This window comes from Aythya ferina (assembly GCF_964211825.1).
Source record: "Aythya ferina genome assembly, chromosome: 9".
Taxonomy (NCBI): Eukaryota; Metazoa; Chordata; class Aves; order Anseriformes; family Anatidae; genus Aythya; species Aythya ferina.
Window position 1 is genome coordinate 10458795 of NC_140305.1, and position 27813 is coordinate 10486607.

General features: G+C 42.9%; 1 protein-coding gene across 16 annotated transcripts in view; it reads right to left on the reverse strand.

The window, feature by feature from the left end:
* Positions 1-27813, reverse strand: part of OTOS (otospiralin) — a 455029-nt gene that overhangs the window by 259115 nt on the left and 168101 nt on the right. For 15 of the 16 annotated variants that reach the window (XR_014696049.1, XR_014696050.1, XR_014696051.1 and 12 more), the window contains one exon: positions 17964-18161. The gene's annotated coding sequence lies outside the window, so the exon portion shown is untranslated. Of the gene's footprint in view, positions 1-15838; positions 16416-17963; positions 18162-27813 lie in introns of those variants that run through there. The other variant, XR_014696064.1, reaches the window with a different exon arrangement.

A 27813-nucleotide genomic window follows, 5' to 3' on the forward strand; every position in this document is an offset into this window, starting at 1 on the left:
ACACCTGAGCCACTCCACCCAACACTTTGCATCAGGCTGACCACTCTGGTGGCTTTTTCAAATGGTATCTGCTGTATTTCACACTAACTCCCTGCTGGGGCTTGTCCTTGTGCCCTTGATCTCCCCTGCAGAACTGGGCTGAAGCTCTGCTGTGGCTGGAATTAACGCTGGCCAGAATGAGCCAGCCCAGGGAGCAGATGGTTTGGAGCACATCAAACCGGCACTGTCAGAGCCGCTGGACGCCAGCCATCCCCAGCCTCATTGTTCTACGATCTGGCAAATAAAAAGCCCACAAGAAAACACTCTAAAAATAAGGGAATTGGAAAGATGACAGTAAAAGGTAAATTATTGCTTGTACAGGGTAATTTACATACAGAATAAGTTCCCAAAGAGGGACACAGAGCAAAGAACACAATTATGTCTAGAAGATCAGGAGGCTGTTTTCTAGAGATGAAGATGGTGGGTGCCTGGAGGAAACAAAGCAGAGGAAAAGGACATGCTCAGAACTGAATAGCCTTTTTCCTTTTCTTGGGCGTTTCATACTTCTGTGAGCCACAAACAGTACATGACAATAAACACAACAGGGTTTCACTATGAAGAAAAAACTTCTCCGAATGAATAGGGAGAAACCTGCTCAAGATGAACAATTCCACAGATTCTGAAGAAAACCACAACAATCCTGTGGTAAAAAAGAGGAGGTGGTATGAGACAAAAGGCCAGAAGCACTGGTGCACCCCACTCCTGCTCAGCAATGCCCCTCCTGTCTCCCTGCAGAGGATCTGCCAGCCCTCCCTCTGCAGCACTTTGCAAATCGGGGTTTAGGAGCAAACCCAGGGCAGACCCTGCCCAACTGCACTGAAACCACAGCGCTGCTCAGCCCCACTGCTTCACACGGCTCCGTCCTGCTCCCAGTCAAGAAGAAATTGGCTGCCTTCTCTTCTGGTGTAGCAAGCCATGCTGTCAGTGCTTGGAAACACTGCACTGCTGTCCAAGAGCAGCAAGGGCTGTCCGTTCCCTCAAAAAAGCTGATCTGGGAGTTGGGGATGACCCCAGCACAGGCAAAACCCTCACCAACAGGGCAGCAACCCTCAGGGTTAAAACCTTGTGACCAAAGCTGGGGGCTGGTAGCAGTGCCCACCAGCAGCCCCAGGCATGGTGAGCATCCAGAGAGCCCAGTCAGGAACAAAAGGAACCAAAGGCAACTACAGCACGGGTCCAGCATCCACCAGAAGTCAGGGGGAAAGAAATGGCTGGACATAAGGTCACCTCCACCATAGCTGGGGCAGAGAGGGAAGGGCCACCAGGGCTGGCAGCACGGTCTTTCCTCCCTCCTACAGACCCACAGCAGACACTGGGAGATGGGGCTCCAGTGGGGCACGGACGGGGAGGTCCCCATTCAGCGCCTGTCGGGGCATTCAAAGCCCTGGCAGTCAGTGTTTGTAAGGAATCCATGAGGGGGAAAAGCCAGCAACAAAACTCACTGAGGGAACGGAGGCCAAGGGATCAGAGAACCCCTGGGATCCACCAGTCTAATATGCTGGATGGGAAGACAGTGCCAAAGATAAATAAATAGGATGGGAAGACAGTGCCAAAGATAAATAAAAAAGAGCTTCACCCTAGCACCTCAGCACCAACCAGTGTGAGATCCAGACACCACAGCAATCACTTCTGAATAAAACCCTGGCAAAACATACCATCTGGATTTTGCAAGTCACTGTTCTTGCAAGAGTGAGCTCTCTGCATTAAAGAATTTAAGCATTCTTCCCACCTCTGCCTAAAAAAACAAGGATTTGCCTGCAGCAGAACTACACACACCACAGCCCAACAGTGGGGAAGCATGCACAAAAAAGCCAGATGGGATGTTCAGGGCACCAATTCTGTCTCCCTGATGGCACAGTGGACTTCAACATTCACAGCACCCTCTCCATCTGTGAAGCCAGAAGGTACCTTCTGCTATTCCACATCCTCAAAGTCCCTTCCTTTTGTCTGTTTAAAAGATTTCTTCAAACCCAAACTGTTGGCTGGCCACGACTCTGGCACAATAGGCTTTCCTATTGAGACTCACAATAAAATTTGGATTTCAAAGTACTCTCCTAAACTCATGAGAATCATCTGTCATAAATCAGCGAGAGCTAATTTAACACTTCAAGGCATTTCTGTAGGCAGAGCACTTAGTGCTGAAGGAACACCAGCAGTTAATACAGATCATCCCCTTCCAGTACATGAACAGTGTTGAGGATCTACTGGCCTACAAGAGGGAAAGCTTCCCTCTTTCCCTAAGGGGAACAAAGAGACAACTTGTGTGCAACTCAAATGGTGAGAATCCCACAATATACTTGTGATGCCAGTCTTGCACGATATATTTCAAAGTGGGATTGCTACCCAGGCAAGAAATTCACTAGCTCTTGGGTAACTGCTTTTTCCAAAGTTATCCAGTTCTTATAAAAAGGTTCGTTAATGTATTACGCAGAGATAAAGCAGAGTCAGAGGTATTTGGTATGGAGGAATTTAACTACAGAGATTTCTGTCAGTTAAATATGCAATCAATCCTGCTTAGAGGATTGATTGCATATTTGTATCTGGCAGTATCAATAAATCTCATTCCATTTCTCCTCCTTAATTGCACTGTATTAACAAGATTAGGAGGAGAGCCTTACAAAACAAAAATAGCAGATGATTTTGAAAACAAAATCAGCAGCCTGAGGCCCTGTGGCATATTGCTGAGAGAAAGCAGGTGGTCACAGGTGTCTCAGCCTCAGAAGGTAATGACTATCTATACACTGCGCTATAGGGCTTTGTTGCACTTTGATGAAGTGCTCTGTCTAAAAGCTGGCACGACACATTTGTTTTCAGAGCAATTAAAATCAACAGCAGGTCCAAAAACACCTTTCTTATGAAAGACTGCAGCAAGACAATAATTTACAGACCTATTGTATAAATGTAAGGATTTAGTCCTTTGGGCTGAAACCTTGTTATTTTTCATCTCATCCCATTTAGATTTATTTTTTTCTGTAACAAATAGAGGTGTAAAACTGAGCATCACTATTCAGTTACATCTAAAAAGCTGCATATTGCATAGTAACAAGGTACCACGTTGTCCTGTGAGCTGTGCTTGCACAGTTACCAATTTTTACTGAGCCACATGAGTACAGTGAGTGATTCATTAAATGGTATCAGAGCTAAGGTGAAGTTAAGCCTCATCTGAGGGCACAAAGATATACTGAGATAACCATGTTCCACAGAGAGGATTTCCAAAAATTAAAGTATCACACCTATGAAACCTACTCATCATCAATGAAATTCTTCACTTAGAAAACAATTCCACAAGAAAAATTATCCACGTGATTTGTCAAATTCTCTACGAACCATTTTCTTTGTTAGTTAGACATTTTTCTAGAATCCAGGGAAACGTTACGTCTGTCCCCCATCGATCTTGCTGCTATTTTTGTGCAGCAGCAGAACTTTTTCTAGTGCTGCACTACCTCATCCATACTTCCTAGTAAAGTGTTTAACAAACAAACAAACCCAAACCCTTAATCCTTACAGGTTTATCGTTTACCTCTTTTCAATAGAACGTTCTCTTTAGGTTCCCGTGTTGGAGCAAATAGAAGGGCCTTCCTCGTGCTCTTTGCAAACTCCAGTGGTAACACCCAGTCAGCAGCATTCAGCTCCCAGAAGACGAGCAGCCCCGGAACATGGTGTTTTACCAGATTCTCCTGCAGATACTTACTTCTTTACAATACCCCCAGGGTGCTATAAATCGATGTTAAAACAACTCATTCTTTTTTTTTGAAAGAACAGACCTTACCTTTAAGGTTGGGTCGCAGCTCTGAAGAGCCTTTGTGGCTTCTTGCCTTTCCCCCCATGAGGCTACCCCTTTTCTCTCTTTTCCTACATCCGGACTTTAGTCCTCTTCACTAATATGAAAAAATAGGAAAAAATTACCGTTTTATCTTGACTGTTTGCATTTGCTGTTCTAAACTGCTGCTGAGAAGAGGCTGAGGTGCAAATGTGAGTGTGCCCCCCACTGTACCAGGAAGCAATAATCAAGCTCTTCCTAGGCCAAGAGAAATAACTACAAGAAGAAATTAATTGAATTTCTTTAAACTCAGTCTCCACCTCCCCTAAAACAGAGATATTTGAACAAACCATTTAGAGGAGGAGTACGCAAGTGTTACCCCAAACTGGGAATAAAATCTCTCCAACTATAGTCTTCAATAAGCGTGGGAAGCATTTCTGTGCTGTGCACCTAACACAGTGCTCTGCTGCTGCCTGCCAGTGAGGCCCCCTCCCACCTCCCTGCAGAGCCCTGAGCTTTGTTCCCTTCTGCATATAAATCCCTGCCCCTACCTTGCCTCAGCCCTGTTCGTTTCCCACCCTCGAAAAGGGAGCTGCCTTTGATCTTCATTTCTTTGCAATCCTCGCGGTTAAAGCTCGCACACCATGGTGTTTTGCCAGCAGCACAAGCTAACAAGCTGCCCCTCCAGGCTCCATGCCCAGCGCTCCTCTGCCCATCCTGGGGGCACCTGGGCCTGCCCTATGTTTCAGAGTTGCTTCATCTCCCTGCAGTCACCTAAGGACTTGGTAAAGCGAGTGACACCGGGCGTCACCCGCACTCTGTACAGATTTGAGGCTGGACCTGCAGAAGCTGGAAGCCTGGAACATTCCTCCTGCTGAATAAAATGCTGGTATTAATACCGCAGCCCATGCAGAGCACACAACAGGGGATTTAATCACCTTATGAGGCAGATAGGCATCGCCTCTCCCAAGCCTTTTCCCACAACGGACCCTTCATACTAAAACATAACCCCTCCAGTGCCTTTGGAGACTGCAGAAAGCCTCCCAGGCAAAGAGGGAGGAAAGCCCCATCCTGGAAAGAATGTCCAGTGCTCCAAGAATGCAGCTGGCAAAGTCCAGACTCAGCAACAGTAGCATTTTCTTTTATTCTGTATTTATTCCAAGTCTACAGATAAAGATCAAATAGCTATTTACTACCGTTTCCCCTTCTCTGAAAGAGTAATTGGAAATGCCTTTCATAAACAGCTTGAAAAGCCATCTAATTCTGCTAAAATATCCTTTTTACTTTAACTTCCACCTAAATTTATTCCATAGCCTCTTGTAGAAGTTTCTTCCACTCCACTTCAAAGAGCTAACATTGTACTCTAGATTTTTAACCACTGGTAACTACATTTCCTTCTTTCTTCAAGATCGACAAAGGTTACCTGAACAAAAGGTAGGATTTCAACAAGCACTGGAAACTTTATGTGCCCACTGTACTAAAAGAAAGATTCATAGCTTCTCCAGTGCATGTTCAATGCCATCGATCTCTCTGTAAAGAAGTTTATATCATTTAAGAAGCACATTATCAGTTATTTTGCAGAACTGCCAAAAATACACTTGTTTCAATGAAGAAAATTCATCAAGACAGATCCATTTCCTCCATTCCTCCAGTCCCTTTAGCAGCTTCTCTTTTGTAAAACTGAGACTGGAGACCTTAATTCTGCAAAGTGTTTTGTCCTATGCTGAATTTCCACTGAAATTAATGCGCTTCATTAAATCAGGCCTCTGTGGTTAGTGATTCACCGAGAGGAAAAAATGGACAAGAGAGTTATTTTTCAGATTTGGGCAAACATTTGGAACATATTTCAATGAAAAAGAAATCTTGCAGACCAAGATTTATATTAAAAGCATTATCACTAGCATGAAATAAAACAGAAAGCCTTTAAATCGGGTTTCAGCTGAACTTCAGGCCATAAGAAAGTACTTCTCCCTCCGTTCAATTCACGTACAGCAATAAAAGAGCTGTAGCACAGATATTTTACTTAGCCCAGTGGACAAGGCAGGGGAGGTCAGGCAGTGACACAAGTGTGTCTTCATTGCATTTGACTGAAGCTCAATAAAATTGTGTCGCTGCAAGTGTCGAAGGCAGGGATGCTGCTAACAGCTTCATGCAGGCAGAGCGCTCAGTGAGATGAAAGCCAGCTGCCAGCTTGCAGGCACAGGACTACAGCATCACAAACAGCAAATGGAGACAATTTATTGATTAATGCTTGTCATCCCAGGGGGTTGTGAGAACCTGGTAGCTCATAAGAATTACACTAACAGAAAGAGGGAACCTTCTCCTCTCCTCCCCTGCTCCCATCCAGATTATAATATATGAAATGAACTGAATACTCTGAGGAAGCTTTCAATTATTTTTTGGCTTGGAAGCAATTTTAAATTTCAATACAATGAAATGTGCACGAATTGATCAAGAACATTTAAATGAGTTCAACAAGAGAGTCAGCTGGTATAAAATGATTTGCTTGGGAATGGCATCTGCCCCTTGCCTTCAGTAGCCGTGTCCCTCTCTCCACCCGTGTACACTCATCCACCTATAGTCTTGCTTTAAATACCAGATTATCACCTATCAGAAAATCCATAATCTGTTAAAATGAAGTTGCATACACCTGACCTATTGCCATCTCTCATTTCCAGACATTCCCTAGTTTCCCTGCAAAGGCAGCTAATACTGAACAACAAAGCAACAAATTCTTGATGTTTTGAAAATTGGAAAGCTGTTCTTGAACACTTGTACAGATGCTTTAAATTAGAAGTGGCTTTCCTTTGTTTTAACAGGAGGACACTCCTGTTATGTTTCCAAGGCAAGGGGAGAGTCACAATCTCTGAAAACAGGTAGCCTATTCGGGCTACTGGTATTTACTCCATCTATTAACTAAGTACTATAAAGTACTCACCTAATAAAATCAAGATTTCACACAGCAGAATTAAACACACATCAAAAAGCTTGCTTCCTATTATCCCTCAGAGCCTCAAACTTGCCCCCAAATCCATAGGAGGACCATACACTAACAGGCAGGTTTGTAACTTACTGTGAAACCCAAAGAAGCTGCAGGGAGTCGAGCATCCCTTCCCATGGCAGCATGGCCAATGGTTGGCAATTTCAACATTAAACATCTCCACATCCCCTGCATCAGACACAGTGCTGTGAACAGTAAGAGGCCAGCGTATGTGGATTTAGTCCAGAAAAGGAAGAATTACTACAATTTAATGGAATAATACAAACACGTCCAAACATTGACAAATAATCCACTAGTGAGACAAAAATAACTGTAAACTACAGAGAATGATGTTCCTGGAATTCATTTTTACTCTGTTAAAAGTAACGCTGGGCCGATACCTTTCGTTTATATCCAGTAGTAAAATCTGCTATGATTTACTGTAATTTTAAACAAAAGCAAGCTGTCACACAGCTTAGTGACATGTCCAACTATCTGAGCTTGAATAAATACGAAAATTTAATCATTCATTTGCTGTGGAAGGATATTAGTTGCGTGTTGAAATGCCTTTCATCAGTACTAACAAAATTAAAAAGTAACATTTTGAAATTAAAGGAAATTCAGATGTGCCATTAAACCAGTTCTCTCTCACGGCTCAGATTTTGTGACTGCAGTTTTATCTGATGTGCCTGAAGGGTCCATCCTAATTTCCTTTCCTGTCAGTGAGAGACTTTACTTCAAGGATACTGGATCAGACTGCAAGAGGAGTAGGCTTTGATTTGTTCTTAAGAAAGCTCAGCACAGGGTTGTGCTGGGCCCCATTGTACACGCCACTGAACACTTTCATATCCCTAACTCTGTGTATTACTTTTATCCTTCACTTCTGGGGCTTTGCAAGTGAAGAGCGATGCACAAACAGTAAAGGTATGTTTTCTCTTACCAATGTAGAATTTACTCATCTTTAATAAAAGAAGATGTTTGAAATTAGACAAAAGGCAAACTACCTTAAAAAGACTTTCAAGTAGCATCTTAGAAGATTTTCTGACTTGTTTAAAACATTGTGGAAAACCGATAGATTTGTCTAAGTCCAACAGAGCTTACAAGACATAAAAGAACACTATTAGTAATGCTTGGGAGAGGAATTGAACAAAGACTGTGCAGACACAGGTAGATCATCCCTCTTTATTTGTTCTGATAGTTCAGACTCTCTCTCAACAGAGAAATAGCTTAATGCCAGTGGAATGCAAACAAACAAAAAAAAAAAGCTCTCATCCTTTTCTATCCCAACAAACATCAGTGATAAAAAATGAAACCAGTGAGTGATGAAGTATTACATGACTTGTGGTTTTTTAGTTTGTTTTGGTTTTGTTTTTTTAATCATGCAGTGATATACTACTTATTATTCACAAAATCTTTTATGCTGGATAAAGGGTTTATTGTAAAAAACCTTTAAGCCCACCAGCACCCATGTGAACTGGGCATCACAGGCAGCAGAAGAGCTTTGCAGACACTGGCTGTGAACCTTCTTTGCAGCTGGTTCCCCCCATTGACCTGGGCAAGCTCCTTTGCCTTTCCCCTTGTGCTGCACTTCTCCCCAGGTAAAAAAGTAAGATTCACTTCCTTTGGAAAGTGCTATCTACAAATGTGTACTAGAACAAAAAAAAAAAAAGTCACCCTTTATCACTTTGTATGTTAAAATTATGTCAGTCCTCAAAACACAATGAAAACTGGACTTCCTTACCTACATGATGCACCCCTTAAACATCACATTCCCAAGATTACATTTTACCTATGCAAGAAGTCACATGGGCCTCATGAAGAATTCTTGCAAAAAGATTTCATAAAGCAACAGTACACTGCATGATCAGTTCCTCTATGTAAAGTCTCTAAATATGTCTATAAATATTTAATTCAACTGAAAACCTTTCAAATGTTACCTATGCTCATCAGCTTCTCTGCACCACATTTGTTATGCAAGGCACATTTTGCTAAAAACCAAGAATTATTCATAAACATTCACCTGGGATACTATTCATGTATATCAACTTCAAGGACAAGAAACGACGTTTCTTTCATTGATTGGCAAGAGAGACTTCCCATATTGTAAATTCTACATACTGTATGTATGCACATCTGAATTATTTATAGGGGTATACGACATATGTAACACCCCATCTTCGTTACACTTACCCTGACATTACTCCCATCTGTATATAAGGAAGCATCAAAGTAATACAAGAGTCTAAACCATAAAATCATTTCTTAATCTACAATAATATATAGTTTAACTGGTATGACTTTATATAGCCTTTTGGCAGCAGTACATCTACTGTATTTGCATTTTAGTTCACATGCCACTTTCAAGGCTTTGGTATTTCAGCAAAATTACAAATTAATGAGATAGGTAGTCTCTGTTACAGAGATAGGAGTAATCTGTAAAAGGGTATTAAGAAAAGGAGTAATTTATTGGCTCAGAAAGGTTCCAAGTGAGCAGTCGCATTAACATGACAGCAGGAGGTCAAGAGACTCATTAGCCAGCCGCCACAAGATATGCAGCTCAGTATTTTGTAGTAGCAGGATGTACACGCAACCTACACTTTGGAAATGCAATTCCTGGGGCCGTCCCATCGGCAGTAACTTTGGCTGCATTTCACATCCATCTGACGCCTGCGGGTACCCACTGTGGGGGGCTCCTTGCCGTGTGCCACTACAACAGTAAATGGGTTCCAAATATCCAGCTTTGTTTCATATTGTTTCTTCCTATTCTGAAGAAACCAGATGAGGTTTAAGGAGAGCAAGTGTGGAGTCCTGCACCTGGGAAGGAACAACTGCACGGATCAGTACAGGCTGGGGGCGACCTGCTGAAGAGGAGCTCTGAGGAGAAGGACCTGGGGGTTCTGGTGGATGGCAGGTTGACCATGAGCCAGCAGTGTGCCCTGGTGGCCATGTGGGCCAATGGGATCCTGGTGTGCATTAAAAGGAGCGTGGCCAGCAGGTCAAGGGAGGTGATCCTCCCCCTCTACAATTTTGTACAATTCTTCTACAATTCTACCCCTACAGTTCGGTGATTCTGTGATATGTGGCTGTGTTACAAAAAATTTCACCCAGTAGCACCGTGGCACAGAAAAAGACAGAGAGATGATACCTTATGTTCCCCCTTACCTGGGTAAGGGTTCCTAACAGCAGCACGTGCACTGCTTGCCCCAGCAGAACAGCAGCCTGAATTTGGCCCATCGAGTTCTAACAGCCCGAAGGGGGTTAACCATCATCTAACTTCACCGCAAAGACAAGCTGGTGCAACTGCTAAAGATGCACCTTGTTAATAACCAAACTCGTATTTCCAGGTTGAACAACAAATGCAGCATGGACAAGGTTTGAAATCTGGAGGTGGGGATAAGGGAAGGATGAAAAGCGGGAAAAATATTATGTGAGTGGTGCTGGAGGTCAGCAGCAGCCAGACAGCATTTACAAAATGCCTGCTTGGCTCAGATTAAGGAGAAAGTATCGAAAGCCTTCACCTGGGCAAAAACTGAAGTTCATGACATGGTGCAAAACTGAGTAAATTAACTAACATGAAGGTGTTAGATCCTGATAAAATGAAGTGCCATGGCTCCTCTGCTTCCACTGTTACTGTGCCATTTTACATTCACTGAGGATGGCTCTAGGTCATTTTAAAAGAGCTTTATTTTCAAAGGAATGAAATCTACAGTCTAAATCTTAATGCCATTCATTCACGCAGGGGAAGAAAGACTGAAATAACCTTGCAGAAATACGCAGCGGTGCCAGCAGGGTGACCAGGTACACTGCTAAAATCAGCTTCAGGTCCGCCTTTCCCACCACTCTCCCCCCGGTCAGACCCACCACTTCCTTTGTCTATGGAACAAGGGATTAAAGCAGAGACATACAAGTGGTTTTGTCTAAATCACATATGTAGAATGCAGTAATTGCCTCTGAATGTGCTTCATAACCGATATTAGCAAACACCTTAATTATTCATTGAATTCCTTCAAGCTAACTGTATCAAAGCCTAACACATCAACTCTTATCAAAACTGTAGTACTCCATGGCTTCAGTATTATTTTTAATTAAACACATGAGTAGCTATATGAAAGGGAAAGAACACAATCTCAGTTATTTTCATAGCTTTTAGATGTTCCCTAAATTTTGGAGAAAGCTATCTCTCAAGCATTCGGCTATTTCTCATTAAGAGCTGATTTGTTTGTTTTAACAGAAACATCAGATATTGCTTTCCCCTAGAAATGTTCTGGCGTAATTTTGATCTCACCTAAAAATGGCAATGCCAGAGTAGCATAAAAATCAGAGTGAGAGCAGACTCATGATAAAATCTGGAGTCCAAAGCTAAGCAGAACTGAAAATGTTTAGTGTAGCTGATCCCCATATTATTCATGCTTTTTAAATAGTCTCAACTTTTGACTTCAATTTTTGATGCTCCTTCCCCTCACTCATGTTTTTTTCACATAATACATCATTAGGCCATGGAGCTAATAGCCACAGGATGTTTGGAGGCTATGAGCACGTACGGGTCAACCATGAGATATGCAAATAGTTTAACAAAAACCAGATTCATCAGGGAATACTGACATCGAGAGTTTGAGGCCATCTCTAAGTCAAGGTCCTTAAACTGAAGGTCTTCAAAAAGACCTGCTTTTCCTAGTACTCCAGCTCCTTATGCAGACAAGCCCTGACTCCTTCCTCCTACAGAAAGCCATCACTAGACTAAATTCTGTGCTACACAACCCTTTGGTGTGACCCACACAGCTGTCCCATGGTCTTCATCTCTGAAGAGAATCACACTGCTGCTTCCTTTCATAAACATATAGGGCAGCAGGCTCAGAAAAATGAAGGGACAAATGTTCAGCAACTGCAGTTTAGAGATGCTGTGTCAACTAACTGGCAGGAAAGTATAAACTAGAGGAAATTACATAAAAAGAGCGCAGGGCTGCTACATCAGCTGAGCAAAACCCTTGAGCATTTGCAGGGTCTGCAATCTGAATGCAGGTCTTCTATAACCAGAGGTGTCTCACCACAATGAGAATCTCTTTAAAATCCACTGCAGCCCAAATCCTTGATGTTCTGGGAGAAGAAATTGTTGTCCATTTGTTTGATGGGCTGAGGCAGCTGAGAGTGGCCCCACTCTGGTCTGCGCCACGTCTCCAGCACCATGGCACACTGCACACTACTCCTAGGAATAGCAAGTTTCTGTACAACAGGAATCAAATGATAAAAATCCATCTCTAGCCCTCACATCCTTTTTCCCATCTCTCCTTACAAGCACATACATCTACTTCCTCTCCCTAACTTTACCTGACTTTCATTCATCTTCCTTTGTATAGTGTTCCACTTCCACATTTAAATATGACAAAAGATTTTTCTAACATCTGGGAAGGACAGAGATAAAAATTTATTTCTTAAGGGGCTGTGCTTTTTGACTGTCCTAAGCTACACTGCAAGGCTGAAAATACCTATACCTCTCACAAAGTTCAAAGAACCAGAGCTGCAACCCAGAAAGGGAATTGAATATCCATTTCCTGGAGGATACAGTTCTTCTGGAAGTCTCTAGTTGGTCCCTTCACTCTTATCCCAATTCAAGGTAGACAAACAGGTGCTGACAAGGGCTTCCCACCACAATAAAACTGAAGATGAGCTGAGAGTGCAGGGTGTCATTGGTAAAGATGACTTGCACCAGATTTCTTTTAAAAGCAAATGGAGTATGTGTGTGAAATCTGAGAGACCTTCTGGTGAGTCTTGCTCACAGTGTGTTACGTACTTGTCCTCTGTTAAAAGCTGGCCAAATGACCCTAACGTATAAGAATCACTTTCTCACTCAACTGTCATCATCTGGAAGGATAACACAAGACAGCACACTGGAGGAATCCGAGATGCTTAAACCATCTTCCTCCCTCCTTTTTTATTCACCGTTGCATCTGAAAGGAATAACCTGAATCCCAAATTAAGACTGTACATACATAAACACTTCAGCAGACCAAAAAGAGCCCCCAAGGCGTATTAATGTTTTGTTCCAATAGTTGCCCTTAGAGATGCCAGCAAGATCAGAATTCACCATCCCAAGAGCCATATCCACACACACATACACTGTCCCTGCCCTGGACGGCAACTGTGCCCTGGCTGCTTTCGTGCAGCTATCAAACCCTGGTGTACAGAGCTGCAGCTATCGCTGCTTATATACATTGTACAGATTTGAAGTTCATCATATTTTCATGGTAATTCAGCTCATTACTCAATTTGCCCTTATTTAAATGCTAATTTCAGTGAAGTGGTTTAACAAAGCAATAATGAAAAAAGGCCCTCATCTTCCACTGACTGAGTTGGGAAAAACTTGGGATTTGGCACACAGATTAACCACATAAATGCAATAAAAGTGATCTGTTTCATACTTAATGTATTTGGTTGATAAAGGGTTTGGTTACAAAGGTAACGGTTGAGCCTCCCTTCCTAAATATACAGTACCATGCATCAACAGGAAAACTAAAACCTCATGCAAGCATTAATAATTAGGCTCACCACCCTCTCTTGATTTATATACTTGATACTTGCGTTTGTAGATACTTGATACTTTGTTTTCTTCCTTAATGTATGTTTATCCATTCTATTTAGAAGTTCTGACTGTTATATATAATCAGATACTTTAGAAAGCATTTTGCTATAATTGTATTTGGTAAAGTTAAGTGCTGCAATTCAGAAGGGTTTAACGCTAACTCCCCCTCCACAGAGCTCCCACTGAGGCTGACGGTGCCAAGCAGCTCACATTGCCTCCTCCCACTAGAATCAAAATAGCTAGTTCTGTCAGCTTCCCAAAGCCCCTCAGGGTAAAAAGCAAACAAGAACATTCAACTTCCAGCAATATGTTTCTCAGGGCAATGGCAGACAGAAGAGATGGGTGATGCAAAGAAGTTCTAGGCCTGTTCCTCATTTCTTGGGCAGGAATTTCTCAGTTCTCTTCTTCCACAGAAGTTACCTCTGAAAACTTGCTCACTGACTTTTACCATCTTCCCATTTTCTCCTCCAAAGCATTCCTGTTTGCCCTCATCCCCTCCCAAACGTGTTGCCCCAGTTTGCACAGGGTCAGGATGGCGAGGGAGGAGAACAAAACAAAGCAGCATGTCACTGCACGCAGAATACAAGGGTTAAAGGGTAGAACCTACAGCAAGTGGTCAGGAAAGATTTCTGGTCATGAACACAAGGTATTCACCTCCTGGACTACTTCTTCATCTGCCAGGTGTCCACCAGTAACGAAAAGGTAATTGTAACAGATGATACATAATTTTCATGAAATAATTATGCAGGAGAAAATTAATGGTAATTTCCAAAGCTTCATCTTTCTTCTGCTTGTCGCTCCCCAGTGCATCACCAGAAACCTACACTGTGCTGTTCACAGAGGTTTTGTTACACAATTAAGTATTGCTGCAGCTTAAAAGAAATGTGATTCCTGAGAAGCCAGAGGAACAACTCCTGTTTAAGTGAAGACAAATTCCATCTGCAGTAAAACTCTGCAGCAGCTGTGTTTAACAACACTTTAGAGCCAATAGTGCCTAATGAAAACAGCGGGATGCAAGGACATCCATCCCTTTTTCAGAAGCTATCAAAAGAAAAAAAAAAATTTCCACTGGAAATCTTGAGCCATGTAACCAGGTACTGATGTACTGGATTCCCTAACCACTGTGGTTCACTCCAGAGAGCAAGCTCTTGAGTAGCACAGTCAAGTGTGAATGAGTTAGATTTCCAACATTCAATGAATGCAAATAGTACAACATTCAACTACAAAATGTATTTCTATATCTCTAAATAGGTGGGAGGTAATTTTGGACCTCCTCCTTGTGAAAATACACAAGTCCATGCAGCACCATGCCAGCTCGTTGCACTATGAGGGCAACCTCCACATACAATAGCAATGCACTGACATTTCCAAAACATAGGGGAAAAAATCCATCTCCAAGCTCCTTAACAATTCCTGTGTGGCCCAGGGTTGTACATTAAGTAGAAAATATCTGATTTTCAGAGTCCATGAAGTGCACTCTGTAGCTCTGGTTACTGGACAGCTCTGAAAAAGACTTGTCACTCCCTTCTCCCAACACCACCTGAAGCTTCTAAAATGTTATTCCTGCAACAACACAATGATTCAACATAATGATTCACTGTGGGAAAGAAAGAGCATTTGAGAGAGAAGAAATGACAGCAATTCAATGTGAACACAGTAACATAGCCTCCTCTACCACTTTGACCTATATAATCTCAATTTATATTTTTTTTATCTGTCAACTGTTTTTATCATCTGTCTGTACTAGCTTTCCAAGCACAATGGAGTAAAAAGGGACATTGCGTGTCTGCAAATTAGCAAGAGGTATCACTAAAGGCACAATTGAATTTTCTTTGGTGTAAGATAAACTTTTGTTGTTTCCATTCTTCTTACAATCTTCTATTTTAGTCTCCCAAAGGTCTTGGTGACTGTACCTGCCTATTTGTTTGTGAATGTGGATACAGAATGGAGGAGGAAGGCTGCAGAAAGAGAGAATGGGGATGGAGGATGGGTTATGGTCAAAAGACAGTTTTTATAAAATGAAAATCTTACTTTTGAGACCGAAAATGATCAAGGAGCTTGCTCACATTCATTATCCAAAAGGTGAACAGTTCAGCTCTTCTTCACAAGCAAAGCAGCATCCTGCTCGACGCTCAGCACAGCGTGGGGTGGCAATACAAGCATTCCCAGTATCAGCACTAGGCAAATGGCTCATCGAGACTTCCTCATGTAGAAACATTTATCTTGACAGTCAACAATGTTCTTTAGAGATTACTTCCATGCATTATTTCTTTTGCTGCTTGAAGGCACTCACACGCACACAAACATCCATAAACTGCTCCAGAAAGGCTCAAACATATCTGCATAAAATCTGTATGTGCTGGGGTAGTGCCTGCAGTTGTGGGGTGCTGCAGCAGGGATAAGCCATGCCAAACAGAAATCCAACTGAGCAGAGCTAATTAATGAAACAGACTTGTTGTTCCTACTGGAACAAACACTCCGTGGTCCTACAAACGCAACTGAGATTTGTTGCATTTGTGAAGCTGGTTTATCCACATGTGCATCTACAATGTCACCCGCTCTCTGGAGAACACCCAGGTAGAAAAGAGGTTTTATTGAACAAGCTCACAGAAATGTCACAGAGCTTGGAAGATGTTGGAGTTTCCATAGATGCCAGGGAAATCTAAACCAGTACTCCACAGGGGAGGATCCATCTGATAGTAAAAAACAAGGTTCTAAGGATCAAAATATGATATCCTCAAGCTAAGCAGGTTTCTGTTCAACTCCCATGTTGATCCATCTTTGGAGCAGTGCTCATAGGTCTAATATGTCACTACTACATGCTGGATGGCAGATCGTCTTGACCTGACCTGGATGGATACAGAATTGTTCAGAACTCAACTTTTGTCTCCACTATGCTGTGAGTTATGTCCTTACAGCAAGGGTTACTTGTTAAAAGTGTCCTGTTGGAGAGCTGGCAACCATTGCTTGTCACAGCCGAGACAGTCAGATTTCCTTGTGGCATGTAATGCAAGCCATTAACGGGTGAACATACTGCAGGTGTTATTCAAGAGCATTGACTACATACAGAAAATATGACAATGAAGCAAACGGTTGATGTTAGTGAGGTCTCTTCCAAGTCTACTATTGAACAACTTTACAGTACATTTTAGAAAACGTTAGCAAAAAGTAATAAACCGAGAAAAGAACAATGACAGCAGGAACTGTCCCAACCTTCCCAATGGTAATGCAGCACATGTAGTGAGGATGAAAGTTTTCTGACACCACTCACTACAGGTAGGTGGAAAACAGACCAAAAAGCCCAGTGTTTTAAACTACTGATCTTAGTCCAGATCCATGCTTTATGAACTGTTCCACTCTACAAAAAGCAGAGATACAATTCTGGAGCTGTGAATATTTACTTTTGATTTACCTCAGTAATATATTTTTCTAGTGTTGATTTTCAAAAATTTTAAAGCAATAGCCTTACTGTCAATCCAGTTTTAACTTTTTCATCAAGGTCTTTATCTTATGCAGTTTTCAAAAAAATAAAGCTGCTATTTTTGTTTGAAGAAAACAAACAATAAACTCCATAAACATAGCTACCCCTCCCTGGATTTTCATAAATCAGAAGTTTATAATCCTGCCTCGATTACAAGACTATTGTCTAAACAAAAACAGTTGGGAGAAGAGAGCTGAGTTAATATACAAACCCATCAAATTCTAGAAAACGAGTCTGACTGAAATCCACAATGCTTCCAATGAATCAGACCAAAATTTGAAGAAAGTTTAGTCTAAAATATAAGAAATATACGTGCCTAATATTAAATTTTGCTCAAGGGATATCACATCTAATTCTGAATTATAGTAATTTTATATCCAATATGACAAATTTAATTGGTTTTTATTTTTTTAATATAGTCAGTTTGACTTTCAGTTCCTATTTACTAGATTTCAGAGCCAAAGAAGAGCCTACATGAGAAAGACACAAAAAGTGTTGTGCAAAACTATAACTTGCAAGCAGCTTTACAAATGCACGGTGTGTGCCACTGCAACTGTTTCTGTATTTTGCTAACGCAAGCCCTGTTGGACAAAACTAGGTCTGAAGTGCATGATTCTGCCAGATATACAGGCCAAATCCTGCAGTTCTGGAAATATGCTGACATATCCAGAATGAGTAGGTACACTTGAACTAAACATGGTTTAATACTTTAGAATTTAAATGAGAATAAAAGATTGCTAGGGTGAGTCCTGGTGGCAGGGATCTTTGTAAAGAGAGAGGTGTCTGATTAGAAAACTCAAATTCCCAACATTTCAATATTCAGTCCTATTTGAATCAACAAAAAGATTCCACATAACACATGAAACAAATTTAAACTACAAATCCGTACTGGTTTCATTTAAAATAAATATCTTGAGGTAGTAAAGCAGCCTCTCTTGACAGAATTTGTTTCATTAAGGTTTTCCTAAACTTCACACAGCACAGTAGGCACAGTAATTTTATTTCCAAATGAGTTAAAACAGCTTTTGATCTGGTAGAGGCACTTAATTACAATCAGAAGGGCAAGAAACTAAAATATATGGAAGTGTGCTGGGCAATTCATGTCTTTTCAGTGTAATTATCCTACCTCAGGGTCAGTTCAAGTTGCTCCCACAAAAGCTAACTTCCTCTGAAGAGCTATTTGTCATGGATGCTTGATTCTTAATCACCTCATCAGATCAACTGCTGCTCTGCCTGTTCCTGTGATCACTGGGAAGCTTTCAGACCCCTTCCACTGAAGTTCGTTATTAGTTGGCTCCAATCCAGCTGGTGTGCTTAAAATTTCCTGAAAAACAAAAAAATTTAACAGCGTTTCAGGTGATGCTGAAGAGTAATGAGACATTACTGAATCCTGCAACACTTCAGAGAAACATTTTGGTCCACACTCTGAAGATGCAAAGTGAAGACACCAAAGCTGATGTACTCTTGTATACTACAGATCATGTATCCCCACCAAGATTCCTGGTTCCTTTCCATACATGGCCAAGGGAATTATCCTCTCCCCCAGTTCAGTAAGATTAATTCCCATCCTAACTCTCCTCCATAGTAACGTCAGCAACTGCACGCATGAAGAAGTAATAGAAAAGCCTTTGGACAGGACTTCTGAAAGTGATTTTGGACGTACCTGAGAAGAAATTTACAGGAGGGATTGGATTGTCAGGAGCTGAACACTTAATGCTCTCCAGCTAGTACCTGTACGGCATTTCTAAGAGCACACTCATAAATCAACAGACACAAAGTGACTGAATGCTACAAAGTGGGAGTACATTTTTAGGGAAAAAAAAAAAAAAGAAAAAAAAAAAAAGAGGACTTTCTGTTAACATCTCTGTACTTTTAAAAGGTCATATTTTGAACATATTTTGTAACACCTAGAGGGAGCGCAATACGAACCGCATGATCCCCTGTACATGGCCCAACGATACATCAAGGTTTAGTTTGCTGACAATCTTCAGAAAGCTTGAGAAGGAAGCAGCAAGACTCAAGAGAATTTCCCTGGACAGTTAGGAGTCTCACTGTGGAAACAATACCACGGGAAAGAACTGTACTGAGCTGCAGCACCTCAGTAATGATATATTGCTCATCTTAACTTTTCCAGCTTTAATGGTATGTCACATTTTTAATTACAGTATTTGTGTTTGAGCTCCACACACAGCACCTAAATTTCAGCTCTGCAATATGTGCCTACCTCTCAGCAGTTTTTTTCAAAAAACAAAAACAAAAAAAAACACCCACAACCATCAACCAGCTATCTTGGCACAAGCAATTATTATTTTTTGTTTTATCTATTTGTTCTCTTAAAAGCATCACTGAAACAATTCACAAGATTCACAAACCACAAGAAAAACAATTTAAATGCACATCTGCAGAAAAATATTAATTGATAGAAAACAGTAATTTACCTGAAACCCAGTTAGGTAAACACTTCTGCAAATTGCTATCATAAGACTGTGCCCCAAAAGAACTGCAGAACTCATTATTCAATTGTCTGTGCTTTCTAGCTACAGGAGCACACGTATGTAAGAACAACACGGGCACAAAGCCAGCAGCAACCTTCTCAAAGGAGCATTCCCTCAGAGGCAAATCCCAATCGAGAAAGCGTCTCTGGATCAGCTGGCAAGCATACGGCCCTAAGCGCCTCAGGTATAGCCATGCTTTTGAAATGTCCTAATCTTCCAAGCAAGTGGTGCAGTGGAACAAAACGGCACCTTTTTTTTCAGCAAAACCAAGAAAGAAAATTTAAAGCACTTTCAGAAGTTCTGTTTGCTGTATGGACAACAGCTCTATTTGCCCTAGGATGCCCACAGATGAGCACATCAGCAGAACCCTGCGCTGTCCCCCGTACACCTGTCAGTGTACGTGATGTATGCATGCAGCAGTGATGCCAAGGGTCCTCATGCCAGCGGAACATCGATTCACATATATGCAAATAGTTCCTGGAAGTATTTATGATCAACTTAACCCATCGCCATTTCACAGCCTGACACATGGGACAGCTGACATATAAACACAGTATTTCAGGCCGAAGTCTCGATGCAGCAGTCACTGGCTACTGTAGTTCTTGTCCTGGGGAAATGCAGAGCCTCCCCTCAGCCTGACTACAAGCAAGTGCTGAAAGAAAGTGAAGAATCCGCAGAGGTGTCAGGAAAGAGCACAGACACCCTTCAGCACAAGTGGTAACCAGCTTAGTGATTTCTTTCCTAAATAACACATTGTAACTCAACTGACGTGCTTCAGCTAAAAGCTGCAGATATGTTGGTAGGTTTTGTATTTTAAGCTTTTGGTTGTGAAATAATTTTAAAGCACCAAAATTATGCAAACATTAAAATAACCTTTAAATAATCTTCTAATACTAGATTAAAATTGTATATAGTATCAGGAAGTTAAATTACATAAATGACAACACAGCAATTAGGCAATTTAAACAATGAACAAATAAAGATGAAGACAACAGAATACCAAGGCATACAGGCTGAAGTACAAAAGACCCCTTTCCTCTACCCATTACAAAGGCTAGCCGAGCTAGTGCATGCATCAGTTTCAATCTACTCAAACACAAAATTATGCGTAAAAGACAAGTAACTTGAGGTGCCCTTCTCCCTTTGCAGGCTGCCACCTGCATTTTTCTTACCAAGGATGCTCACATCAATTTCAGACCTTTGTCTCTAGAAATCCTCTTAACTGCCAATGCTTTGCCTTACTACATGTTCATTCCCGAAAAATCCAAATTTCCTCTTAAGATATTCCTACACAACACATTCTTGGGCAGTACCCAGACCAATACGGCCGATACCCACTGGTCATTATAGGGGTAGCAGTTCTTCGTTCCCCAGCAATTCCTTTGATTGCCATTATTACCTATTCACTGTGCAGTAATACTGCCTCCAGTATTTCCCTCTAACCAAATGTACATTGCTGCCACCTCATTAGATAAAAAAATGCACTCACTGAGCCATGTCTTCATTATTAATTTCTGTTTCTCCATTATGGGCAGCAAGACTTTGCCCATCGCTGTCATTCATGAAGTGGCAGCACATGAAATGAGGAAGCGAGCGAGAACTGAGGGAAATGCCTGTTTTCAGCCATCTTTCATAATGTTCTCCTCTTCATTTTTTATGTAATCATCTTTCCCTTAATTATATTGACTATAATTATACTCAACCTCCTACTGTCATTCCCTTTAATTGCAGCCTAGAGTTTCTACAGAGAAATGACAAGTCTCACAGGGAAAGGAAAGACTCCTCATGTCCTAAGCTGCAGTTAGACATTGGTTGGAAAGCCTGGTATAACACACAACGTGCAATCAGCACCAGTGTAACAGTTTGTGTCAGCAGGCCCCTCTGAAACACAAGAGCTCTTTTCTACTCCTCTGCAGTCTATTTCACTTTCAAGTTCCCTTTCGTATCTTTGATCTTAGGGGCTCATATTTCCTCCTGCCTCCTCCCTCTTTCCAGCACATTTAGACCTCAGTCTCCAGTGTTCTCCCGTTGTTAGCAGTATTTTCAGAGCAGGAAATTCTCCACTCAAAACGCATTGGCAGCCCTCCTGAAGCTCAAATTAATCTCAAGAGCCCATAGCTCAGCAAATTAATTGAAAGAGTGAGGCTCCTGCTCCAGCCCCAATCAAACCCAGGTCTCAGTGGGACTGTACTGAAACCAGACTTCATCAGGATTTGCTACAGTACCTTACATACACTCTTCAGTTTTCCCAGTCCCAGTTAAATCCCAGGTAGCTGACACAGTCACTCCCCCAGCTGCTTCCACCAAGGAAGAAATTCCCACTGGCATCCCATCTCCCCCTGCTCTTTTGAAAGGTCCTCCCCAGTGAGCAGTTTCTGCTCCTAAAATGCCTCCCTATAGCACAGCCCTCCGACCTCACGCCCTGTGTAAGTGAAACCCAGCAACATCTATGTTTTCCAAACATCCTGGCTTGGAAAGCTTTGTGCTGTAGTTAAGTTTTCCTGCTAGACTTTTCTCCTCTAGAAAAGTACAGCCCGTGTCTTTGCTTGCTCTACTCACGCAAGTGCCATAAGATAATCATCACCCGCCACAGACTGCTCAAATTAGTCATAAGGCAGCTACATCATAACAGCTAATTGGCCTGATTAGCTATTCTTGGTTGAGACCATTATCTGAATAATCTTGGCTTGTTCTTGCCTGTTTATGATTTTGCACTGAACAAGCACATCTATTCCTCAAAATACTGCTTTGTTCTTGCTGATTTTGTATTCCAAAAGCACCTAGAGCAGCTCACAGTAATAGAGTCTGCAGATTTTCTGATTTCCTTAACTTTTCAGGAGTTGGCTCTTTTTCAGTATAATTTAGCTGAACTGACCTTGTTTAGCTCAAAACGGGCTCCAATTCCTAGCTTGTACTTTACACTAAAATAAATTATTCCATTCACAAAGGAAATTCGTTCTTTTTTCATCTCAGATCTGAAATGTATCAGATATATCAGGCTCAGCAACATGCCTGAAAATTAACAGAAATGAGAGGAGCATAAGGCTTTGGTGCAACATCCAGAGTTTTCTTTTTATCTCCAGTCACAGAGCTATTTAAAGAAAGTCAATATATGGAAATACCAAGGCGTGTCCAGAACCACCACTTACGCTCAGAGCTGCAAATTATCAGAGTAAAAAGCTCATACACCTCACTCCAGTGATTGAATGGGATAATGAGTTAGACAGGGACTGCAGACTACTCTGGCAGTGCCCAGTTATTCCCCTGCTGCACTGCCAAGTGGCAAGAGGAGATATTAGTGCCCTTGTTCCTCCCATCAGTAAATTCATCCCTGTTCCAGCACACAAGTGCTTCTCACAAACCAGGCAAGAGGATATCACACCACTGTCTGTGGCAAAGAAGAGTGCAGTACAGAAGCCCCTTTTATCATGGTGGGTACTTAAAAGAACTTGCAAAGGGTGCTCTTAATTTCGCACCCAAGTTTGTGAAAGAGTGTCAGGTGAGGTTTCCTGAAGAATTAATGGCACTCCACAGCTCTTAGGAGTCTGCTTCTGTGCTGAAGAGCCAATGAAGAAAGATGATCTTCACACAGCATGAAGACACAGACTACAGCAGGTTTAAGCCCACTTCTGAGGCCCAAAGCACTCTTGTACGTACTGCGGCTATATGACCTTCAAGAACTTCATTTGCTGAAGTGTCTGGTAGGTGCAGGGATCCATTTGACCACACTTAAATGCAGAAATATGGTGCTTGATCTTCAGGAGTGTTCTGTATCCAGAAATACTCTTAAAGCTGACAAAAGATGCTCAGTGCTTCAGAAGGCAAGCTAGGTAACTCAGACAGGCATGGAAGAAAACAGACATTTACCACCGAGTTCACCACGTTCAAACATAAGTCACCTTCAACACTCTGGGATCACTGCCTGGTCTCCTTCCAAAGCCACACAACCAGAAGCTCTTCCTCCCACCAACCACCAGTCCTTTCGCCAGCCCAGATCAGGATCTGGACACTGCGGTTCCTTGCCTTGCAGGGGAGGCATCTGACCATCTGGGAAGGAAAGCCTTAACTCACACCCGCCAGCTCTGCATCTTGCATATTTTCAGATAAAACAAGTTCTGGCTTTCTGCCAGGTTGCCACTTACAGAGGGAAGGAAGCAGCTTTCCCAAAACGCTAGCTATATCCTCCATGATCCCCTCACCCCTGATGCCTACGCAAGATTGCGAGGTGAGGTCCCCACTGCTCTGTGCAATAAATGCCTAACAGCAAAGTCCTGGGGCACCTCCGGGGTTCAGGCACTCACACAGGCCAGATGAACACTTCTCTGCTGGGTTGGCATAAACCCTACTGCTGCATGCAAGAGCCTAGAGGAAGAAGAGGCAATATAAAACAAGGAAACAGCTATCTACCCCTAACAAAGGGAACTAATTATGCTAGGGAGGTATTTCCAAGGATGCTAGGAAGCACATCCAGGGGACAAGGAGCCCTGGAAATTACCAAAAAAATAATATATGCACAGAAAAGTCTGAAGAGAGAAAGCCACCGACACAGAGCAAGCATCAGCAACATGGCCATAGGAAACACCAAAGATGACAGCTTTTAAGTGAGCTTTCTTGAGTCTTGCTGTGTTCAGCAACACAGGCCTTTGTAAATTCTGTAGGAACACATAGGACTGCATCAAAGTCACCCTTAACAATTCCTCATCTTAAGTGGAACAAATGACAGAAACCCTCCCTCCCCAATACCTTTTTATTAGATTCTGGGGTCAAGGGAGGCCACGAATACAATTATAGCCTTAGCAAGGAGATAATACCATGGGCTAAAAAAAAATCATTATTTGAATCAGGATGGAAGCAACAATGCTTTTCTGGCAGCAGAATTATATATTTGGCTTTCTCCCTACAAACGCGAACAGCATCCCTGTATTCCTTCCACATTGCCTGACCCTACTTCCAGCAGCCATACGTTTTCTTTTTCCGCCTAAGCTCCAGTAGGAAATCCCTGGTCAGCCAGGCCGGCCTTCTGGCCCGCTTGACTTCCAGTATTTTGGAATTGCCTGATCCTGTGCTTTTAGGAGGCAGTGCTTAAAGACTGACCAGCGCTGATGGACACAAATACCTTCAAAAGCAGCTTCCCAGGGGACCTTGCCAACTAGTTCCCTGAGCAGCCTGAAGTCTGCTTTCCCCATATCCAGAGGTGAAGTTTTGGTGGCAGTTTTCCTTCTGTCACCACAAATTCTGAACTCAACCACTTCATGGTCACTATGACGGAGACAGCCGCCAATTGCCACATCTCCCACAAGACCCCCTCTGTTCTCCAGCAACAGATCAAGGCGAGCACCTTTCCTAGTTGGCTCCCTTAGCACCTGCACCAAGAAGTTACCATCAAGGTGCTTTAGGAACCTCCTGAACTTGCTTGTGTTGGCTGTGTGGTGATCCCAGTTGACATCAGGCAAGTTGAAGTCCCCCATAAGGACTGTAACCATCCATACGAGCCTGGAACCATCTATTGCAGCACACCAGCCACAGGACTCATCCCACCAGGTTTCGCTTATGCCGATGTTGCTGTAGCTGTGGGACTGGGCCAAGGCTTCTAGCTCATCCATTTAATTCCTCATACCACGTGCGTTTGTGTAGAAGCACTTCAAACGCGCCCCCTGCACGCAGCACCTTGTGGAGCCGACCGAAGGACTTCGCTGGCACACGGTCCCTCTGATTGTAGCGTGACATCCCCTAGCTTATCACTGTCGGGCCTGGTTTTATCCCTTTCCCCTTCGACTCTAGTTTGAAGCCCAGTCTATCAGCCCCGCTAACTCCTGAGCAAAAATCCCTTTCTCCTTCTGAGAGAGGCACATCTGGTGCCAGCAGGCCTGGCGCCATGTAGACCTTCCCATGATCAAAGAACCCGAAGTCCTGCCGGTTGCACCAGTCATGAAGCCACGTGTTAATGTGACGAGTCTGCTTGTCTGCATCGATCCCTCCTTTCAGAAGGAGGGAAGCAAACACAACCTGTGCCCCTGATCCTTTAAGTAGCCGTCCCAAAGCCCTAAAGTCCCTTTTGATCACTCTAAGATATCTCCTTGCTACCTCATCTTTACCAGCCTGAAAGACCAGCAGCAGGTAGCGGTCGGTGGGCCGTATGGGCCGTACCAGGCACGTGACTTTCCTAGCAATGTCTCTCACCCAAGCCCCAGGGAGACAACAGACTTCCCTACTTCCCTGTGGGTTGGGCCCAGTCGGCATATCGGGCCCTCTGTCCCTTTCAGAAGGGAGTCCCCTGTGACAATAACCCTTCTGTCTTTCTTGACAGACGATGTAGCAATGCGAGGGGTAGGTTGCCTTGCCTCAGGCAGCCTCTCCAACTGGGACGGGCTTTCGTCTGCATCGTTGTTCTGACTGTCGCGTTCTATCCCCTCATACCTGTTATATGAGGGCAGATGGGAATGCGAGGTGGGCAGCCTACCACCCCGAGCAGGAACCTGTCTCCATTCCCCCCCTTTGCCTAGGTCCCCTCTTACTGCCTGGCAGGATGAGGGGACTTTGGTCTTCTGCATGGCAGGAGACACTTGTGCTGTGGCAGGCTCCTGAGTCTGTCTCAGAGCAGACAGTGTGCTTCCACCAGCCAATTTCCCTCTCTGACTCCCCGATGCTCCTCAGCCTGCTCACCGCCTCCAAAGCTCCGCTACCTGGCTGAGCAGCTCTTCCACCTGCGCACACCTCCCACAGGCACACCCGCCGCTGCTGCTGGACACGGACAGAAGGTGTTGCCGGCTCCGCCTGCGCCTCATCAGCCTCCTCAGTCTCCCTCACCAGGGCTGCCGGGCCCTGGTAGCTCCCTCGGCTGCCTCAAGTGGCCTCGGTGCTGAAAAAAAGCCCTGCAGAATGCATCTGCCCTGGAGCCGATTGCCTCGGCGAGTAAACTCTGTAAAAAGAAGCCACATATATATACTCAGCTGATCCATTCCACATCCCATGGATGACTGTGGGGGAGGACTGAGAGGCAGCAGAGTTAATGTCACAGAAGAACCGAGACGCTACTGAACGGTACTGTGTAAAAGGAGAGAGCTCTGTGCAGGCACCCGTGTATCAAAAAAACCTTAGAGAACTGCAGACACAGGATTAAATGAACATGTTCACAGTGAAACCGTACCATTATTAATACTGGTTTGATTCAAAGCTTACCACCTGCGTCACTCCAGCAGCGTTTCTGATTGTGTTCTCTGTTCAGAGACTAAGTACAACTGGTGTTTTCTGACTTTCCTTCCCTAGCTGCCCTAGGCACTGAATTCCTCACAGATAGAAGTATTGAGCCCCTCCACTTACCCTCACCCAAGAGAAGACTTTCATTCCATAAAAACCATGCATGGTGGAAAAAAGAGAAGGCTGATTCATCTGCAATGCAGCTAACCCTTAATTGCTTACTTGCACTGTTAAGCGCTTTATGTTCATGGTGCCAACTTGCCATTTGCTATTTTGTCTAATTATACCACTTCCAAAGGCAAGACTGCTCTTACAAAACACTAAAAGAAGGGTAGGAGGCATTGTATCAGTCTCCCACATATTTTATATTACATATAATTAGCCTCCACATTCAGAGATGTCTGAGGAATTTACATCTGCTTATGGAAAAGCTGAACATGGCCCCAAAACACAACCAGGTTTGTAGGGAAGGCAAATCTTGCTATCATTGCTTTCTGCCCTCTGTTGGGAGCGTCCAAATGAAAATTAGAAAAGGAACAAGATCTATTGGCAGGACTGAGAAGTACATGTATTCAAACTGTCCAACATTATTAAACATATGAATAAAACCATTCAAGACAGAATTAAATTCCCCACAAGGCAGAAAGGCTATTCATAGCTGACCAGAGAAAATGTGCACCATGATTCAAGAATTGTACAGCTTCAAATTGTCTCATTAGAGATGTTTAGATAATGGAGTCCCCTGAGATCTTGTATTCTGCTCAGCCACTGTATGATAGCCAAAGAAAAACTCAGCACACAAAGGATTAAGAAATGCTTTTTCTTCATAAGTACAAGAGAAAAGGGAAAATGCCTGAAGGTGAGAATGGCTTGCCCTTGCCTTTACAGCCTGCGAGCAGTCAGTATGGGTGTCGATATTCAAAACTAAGTCACATAAAAAGCAGCAAGTATGATTAAGCCACCAAAAGGTTGGAGAGCACCCAGGCTTCAATTACCATCATACCAGATTTTTAAATGCTGATGAGAGCAAGTGTCAAACATAAAGCACTGCCTGCAGTAACAGCACACTTCAGGGACTGTCTCTATTCATGAGGCTGATCAGTGCCCAACAAACCAACTACAAGAGGGAATTATGACATTTAATGTATTTAAACAAAAAATAGTATCATAAATTCACATGGATCCCAAACTGCACAAGGAAGTCTGTGGAGTCCTGTGAAAACATGATACAAGAGCAGACAGAATAAGAATCCAAGAACAGGATCACTTGGATTAAGTGTAATC